We start from the raw sequence: 6,474 nt of genomic DNA on the forward strand, positions 1-6,474 counted from the left end.
TAAATTGACCAAATGGCAGAATGACCAGTCAGTGGGGGGCGGGGCCGGCAAGCAGGAGGCACTAGGCCAGCCAAGGTGGGTGCCAGCGGGCAGAGGAAGGGGACGTTGATAGAGGGACAGCAGTGACTGGCGTCAGCAGAGGGGCAATGAGGGAGTGCGGCTGCAGCTGCCCCCTGGTGGTCAGTGTGCTCCCAGAGGAGGAGCGCGGCTCAGCCACAAGCCGACCAGAGGTTAGCAAGCACTAAGGATGTCTGACTGTGGGCTTAGGCCCACTCACTGTGGGGAGTGGGCCTAAGCCTTCAGTCAGATATCCCCCAAGGGCTCCTGGACTGAGAGTGCAGTCTGGGTGCAGGCTGGGAAGTGGGATCCCCCCTGTGAGTGCACAAATTTTCATGCACCAGGCCTCTAGTAGTATGATAAATGTCTGATAGCATTCTAAATGTAAGCAAGTTTGTAGCAATCAGGACAACAATATTCAGTAGTCCAAAAATTTCAATTGCAACCTAAGTTTTATTAAATGACTAGGTATATGCATATTTCTTCATTGTTTTCTTTCACAGGATAAAAAGTAAGTAATTTATACACTCAACAAAATCTCATAAGATGTCTTGAAGAAGCAGGTTGCTTGGTGCACCGTAGTATTCTAATGAATTAGAGCACCTTGGTATAGTCTAGTAAGGGAAATTGACTCAAATAAACAAATAAATAAAACAAAACTGCAATTACAAGTCTAGAAATATATATATATATATATATATATATGGGACTGTGGATTGGGTAGTAAGAAATATTTTTATAGACCATTTTAAGTTGATATGCATCTTAGGGGCCTTGAGGAGTAGGGCGTGATATAAGAAAAATGGTAGATAGCATTCTAGGCAGAAGGAATAGCAAAAACATCTAAAACAAAAGAACAACAATATACAAAAGGTGTGTATGAAACATTGAGAGAATACTGGTACAAGGTTCAGTATGTATATTTTCTGAAATGTCAGCTGTTTTTCCTCTTAAATTAATTTTCATTTAAAAATATTTGAGAGCCATTTATATCCATTTTTATTCTAAGTGCATGGTGAATGCTAAAACAATAGCTTTACTCTCAATCATTGTATAAAGTGAGGAAGGATTAATGACCTGCCATGATGCTATAAAATCATAACCTCCAATGTATTGTAAAGGAAAATAGAGAAATGTTTGGAATCCTCATATATTTTATGTGAGGTAAACCCAAAATAATTTCTTTTATTAAGCCTTCTATTTAATTTCTCAAGTGCCTTGAATCTATGGATACAGTCTTGTTCAGGAAAAAAGAAGTACAAATATAATATTTAAAACTTTTGAAAAAGAAAAAAGGTAAATTCTCAAAATCTAGTACTTGCATTTTTTTATAATAAGGCATGCACTGATTGTAATTTCCTTTAAAAATCAAAAATAACCATGAGGAATATTTAGGCTAAACATAGCATAATTTCTGACAAAAGAAAGCAGGTTTTCCTCTGCTGAGGGAAAATACTTTTTGATACTGAAGTCTAAGGAAATATTTATGTTTCACTCTTTAATATGGGACATTGGGAGACATAATGGGCCATGTTTCTCAGAATGGCTTGCAAGAGATACAGGAATATTCAAATGGACATCTCTTAAACTGATTTTGCATGAAAATATAATATAACATGGTAACTTTGCACAAACGTTTTTTGAATGAATTGGATTTCTAACTTTTGTGTAAGGTTTTTCCACATTTTGGAAATCAATGAAACCCAGTGTATGCATTTGAAATATTCACAATTTATTTAGAGCACCTTGGTAAATATAGTCTAGTAAGGGAAACTGACTCAAATAAACAAATATGTGAAAGAAATCAACTTGATAAAACATACATAAGATAAATTAAATAGGTAATGTTTTCACAGGCATCTGAAATATGGAGATCTGTTTTCTGTATCCACTTTAGGTAATCTTTACAAAGCTCTGATCTTCAGAATAAAATATCTGTATATTTAATATTTTAAGGTGCATTCAGGATGTGTGCACATTATGTTTAAATTTTCCTATATTTTTCATGACAAAACAGCTTTACAGAATTGAGAATTATTTATAATCAAAGCCACTTTGACATTTATGGTTATTTGGGAAGAAATAACCCTTACAAAAAGAAAAGAGAAATAAAGAAATGACCTCAAACAAAATTAAAAATACAAACTCAGCCGAAACCGGTTTGGCTCAGTGGATAGAGCGTCAGCCTGCGGATTGAAAGGTCCCAGGTTCGATTCCGGTCAAGGGCATGTACCTTGGTTGCGGGCACAACCCCAGTAAGAGATGTGCAGGAGGCGGCTGATCGATGTTTCTCTCTCATTGATGTTTCTAACTCTCTATCTCTCTCCCTTCCTCTCTGTAAAAAAAATCAATAAAATATATTTTTAAAAAAATACAAACTCCCAGTTACTTGGAGATATGAGACTCCCAGTAAAAAAAAGCATAGCATTGAACAACTATTTTACCACTGAGATAACAAAGAATGGCAGGTGATGATTAGAAATAATAGAAAGTGTTAAGAGAGAACCGGAGAAAAAAGTTCTAAATTCCACATGGCTTCTGCTAGTAACATCTCATTGGCAAAATCGATCTATGTAACTTCTGGTTTCCTCATGTATGAAATAGAGAAAATATCAGTGCATCACGTGTCCATACAGACAATAAAAGGCAAAACAGAAACATGTCCATGAAAATCTTTGTTAAAATGAACACAATATGTAAATAATCATCGATTTTTTCACATTGAAACATGAATGTATTAGTATTTGTCTTTTAAATAATTTACCCAGAGTGGATTACAAAAATGCAATTTTAAAAAGACCAATAAATAGTAGGAGGACGGTAAGAAATAAACTATGTATGGTCTCAAGAAAATTTTCTGGAGTGATGGATATGCTGTAATCTTGATTTTGGTGGTAGTTACATGGGTGAATTTAATTGCCAAAATTTCCTTAAATATATGTAGAAGATCTTCCTTCATGTTTTATTATATGTAAAAAAATCCTGAGAACAATTGACTGCCTTATGAAAAGACTGTTTCTCTTAATATATTGCCCTACCTGTCCCCTCCCCACCCCCAAAAAAAGGAAACAGAGAAAATAGGCTACTTTAAAAAAATGAGAAAAATGTAGGTGCTTTGTGTACTTGACCATTCCATATCATTTTTTTAAAGAACATACCATGTAATTCTGATTAATAAAATTTTCAGAAAAAAATGAAAATACAGATTTGATTAAAAAGAGCTTCCCATTTACATTCTTTGACTTTTTGTGCAACTGTTACCTTTTTACCCCAGTTCAATAAAAAATATTTTTAGTGGCAAAACTCATCCTCCCGAGTTTACATTTTGTGCCTGTCAGAGTCACTGCCATCACATGCAACATTGAGTCGGAGGCCAACAGTGACCGATGGCTTCAATTCATTTCTCGTGAAACATTCCTTATTGTGTCTGACTGCTTTGTTTTTGTTTTACATTTTTTCTTAAATTTTATAAGTTATACGGCTTAATGGAAACAAGTGTAAAACAGGTCAACATTTTAAAAAAACAAATGTTAAAGAACAGGCAAACAAGTATAATCCACTCAAAGACAATAACACTTGCAATGTAGACTTTTACTGTAAGAAATAATGAGATGATCTAAGATTTGATTTTTTCTAATTACTTTGTTAAATAATAAAAATTATCTGTAAGTATTTTATGCACACAGCTCTGTGAATAAAATGGAAGATATTTTATGCACAGATATACCAAATTATAAAATTCTGGGCTGCCACGGTTATAAGAAATGCTTTAGTATCTGCACTGAGAATACATCAGAGGCTGTCATAATTTGAATTGTGTGCCCCTAAAAGATCATGAGTCCTAACAACCTGTAACTCAAAATGTGGCCTCCTTTGGGAATAGGGTCTTTAAAGAGGTAATGACGTTAAAGTGAGGACATTAATCTAACATGACTGTGGGCCTTTATCTAAAATGGCTGACATCTTTACAAAAAAAGGGAAAGTTTGGAAAGAGAGCTAGAAATGTACACAGGAAAAAATCGCATGAGAAGATGAAGGCGGAGACTGAAATGATCCATTAGAAGTTAAGGAATACCAAATACTGCCATAGGGAACTAACACAGAGGGAACATAGGGACCTTTTTCTTAAGTGGGAAACAACCAGAAACTTGATTTATTCTGAAAAACAGCATGGTGTCAGATCACACTGTATTTCAGTTCGCGCTTTCTTTTCTGCTTTCAACACAACTTCCATGAAGTAAGAGAGTTCATTTATTAATTAAAAAATAGTTTTAAATATCTTTTCAGTTTATCACTCCTCTACAGGTAATATAATACCATGTCACAGTAACATAAGAGCCTCTCATTACAAGAAAGGGATTTTCCCTTTCTCTTTTCTATGCTATTGTTATAAAAAACAATTTTACTTAATCAGTGAATTCTGAAGTCTATTTGTAGAATTATAATTGGTCATAGGACATATTCATCTGTCAAAGAAAACATACTTATTCCTTGGGTTACTTTTTGACAAAATTGGAACTCTGTCAAGTTCCAACTTTTCCATTGAGAAAAGAAATAACTCTTTAATGGCTCAGAGATCAGTCAGAACTACTACGGAGGCTGCTCCTATTGGGAACTGAGGGGTAGTCAGTGGCAATATATGTATAATTTTATATTAATATCAAGACCAGTTAAAAGTGATAAAAACACACAGATATGGAGTCATATAAACCTTGGTTTGATATTTAGATTCATCACGTTTTAACACTGACTTTACCTTAGCTACTGAAAATATCTAAGCCTTGGTTCTCACATATATGGACATAGATAAACATCACTAAGATATTTGGTTCTATCATAAAATGATATGATTTAGAAGTGTTTGGTAAAAATAGTCTAGTTAATTGTTTTGTAAATGTAATAGTAAACCTATCCAAGAGATAAATGTATAAAATCTGTCCAAATCTTGAATGTGGACATACTTTGATCCATCAATGTCATTTCTGGGAATTTATTGTATAAACATACAGACATATGCATGAAAAGAGCCACATATAATTAATTTCTCCAAATAATACTTTATAATTGTATAATATTAAAAATTGCCTAACTGGCCATTATATTATATCCATGAAATAAAATATGGTGTAGCTACCCAAAAGAGAGGTGAAAGATTCACACACCAACATATATGTTGTTCATAATTAAGGTGCTCATAAAGAAAAAAAATCCTCCATTTGCTAAAGGTGAATTTGCACCATAGATTGCTGTTTTCTGGATTAAATTCTGCAATGATTTGCTCTTATGTTAGCACTTATTTTACATTTATCATTAGCATTTGGGGCTCTATGCATAAGCTAAGCAAAAAATAAAATAAAATAAAAATCTCCAACTATATACCAGAATTTTGCAGAGTTTTCATTTAATATATTAAATGAATATAAATAAACATAGATTTTTTTACTTATACTCATTAAATTTCAAACATTTTTAAGTTATATCCATTACAATTTTTAAAACTTCCTTAGTAAAAGCTTAGAAAGTGCCAATGCATAGTATTTCATACTCTAAGGCATCTAGCACGACTTTGCATGAATTATAAACTGAAGAAAAGAAACAAAATTCATATGGCCGACTGGGGGAAAACCTTCATGCTGTTTGAAGGTCTATTTTGCAGTGTCCCATAAGAAAGGCAGGCCAAAGCATCCACACGGATGCCAATTACACCGGCAGCAAAGGAGTCAGATGCTGTTGGCAAAACATGCTCCAGAGTGTGGCATCTGGGTCCTTTAACTGCCATACAGAGCCCCATCTGTAGCTAAAGCTGTTGACTCTGCTTTGGGGTAAGAAAAATCAGGAATAAAGAAGGCAGTTAAATTCTAAACCGTGCCAGGAATGGCAGAAGGCAGGCTGCAGTCAGCATTCAAATTACATCCCTAGCCCAATTTGCTTTTTAATGTCTTGAAACTGTATAAACACTAAACTATGTTAACTCCAGTAGTTTAGTGATGGGTTTAGAGATGAGCACATGTAGGTGGTTCAGTAACTTAGGAAACACAGATCACCTAAACAGATTTGATATTCCAACAAAAATATTCTCTTTCCTAACATTTTTCCTCTCAAAGAATATAGCCATATGGTGGAATAAAATGCAATTCTCATTTGACATATTAAAATATATTATTTTAAGAATTCATTATGGTATATAATGTGAATTCTCACAAATGGTATGGAATTTAAGAATTTTCTTTTTGATTTTTAATGTTTTCTTTAGACTGACATTTCACAAAATGCAGATAGTCATTGTATCCTTTACTGACATTTTTACTCAATTGAAATTTCTGGGAAAGCTTCAGAGAGCCCTAAAACTTAACTAATTAATAAACTGTTGCTTAATTATAAAAGAATAAGGTAATATTTTGTTGTTCTTCATTTGCT

The sequence above is a fragment of the Myotis davidii genome, unplaced genomic scaffold (assembly GCF_000327345.1).
Source record: "Myotis davidii unplaced genomic scaffold, ASM32734v1 scaffold293, whole genome shotgun sequence".
Lineage (NCBI taxonomy): Eukaryota > Metazoa > Chordata > Mammalia > Chiroptera > Vespertilionidae > Myotis > Myotis davidii.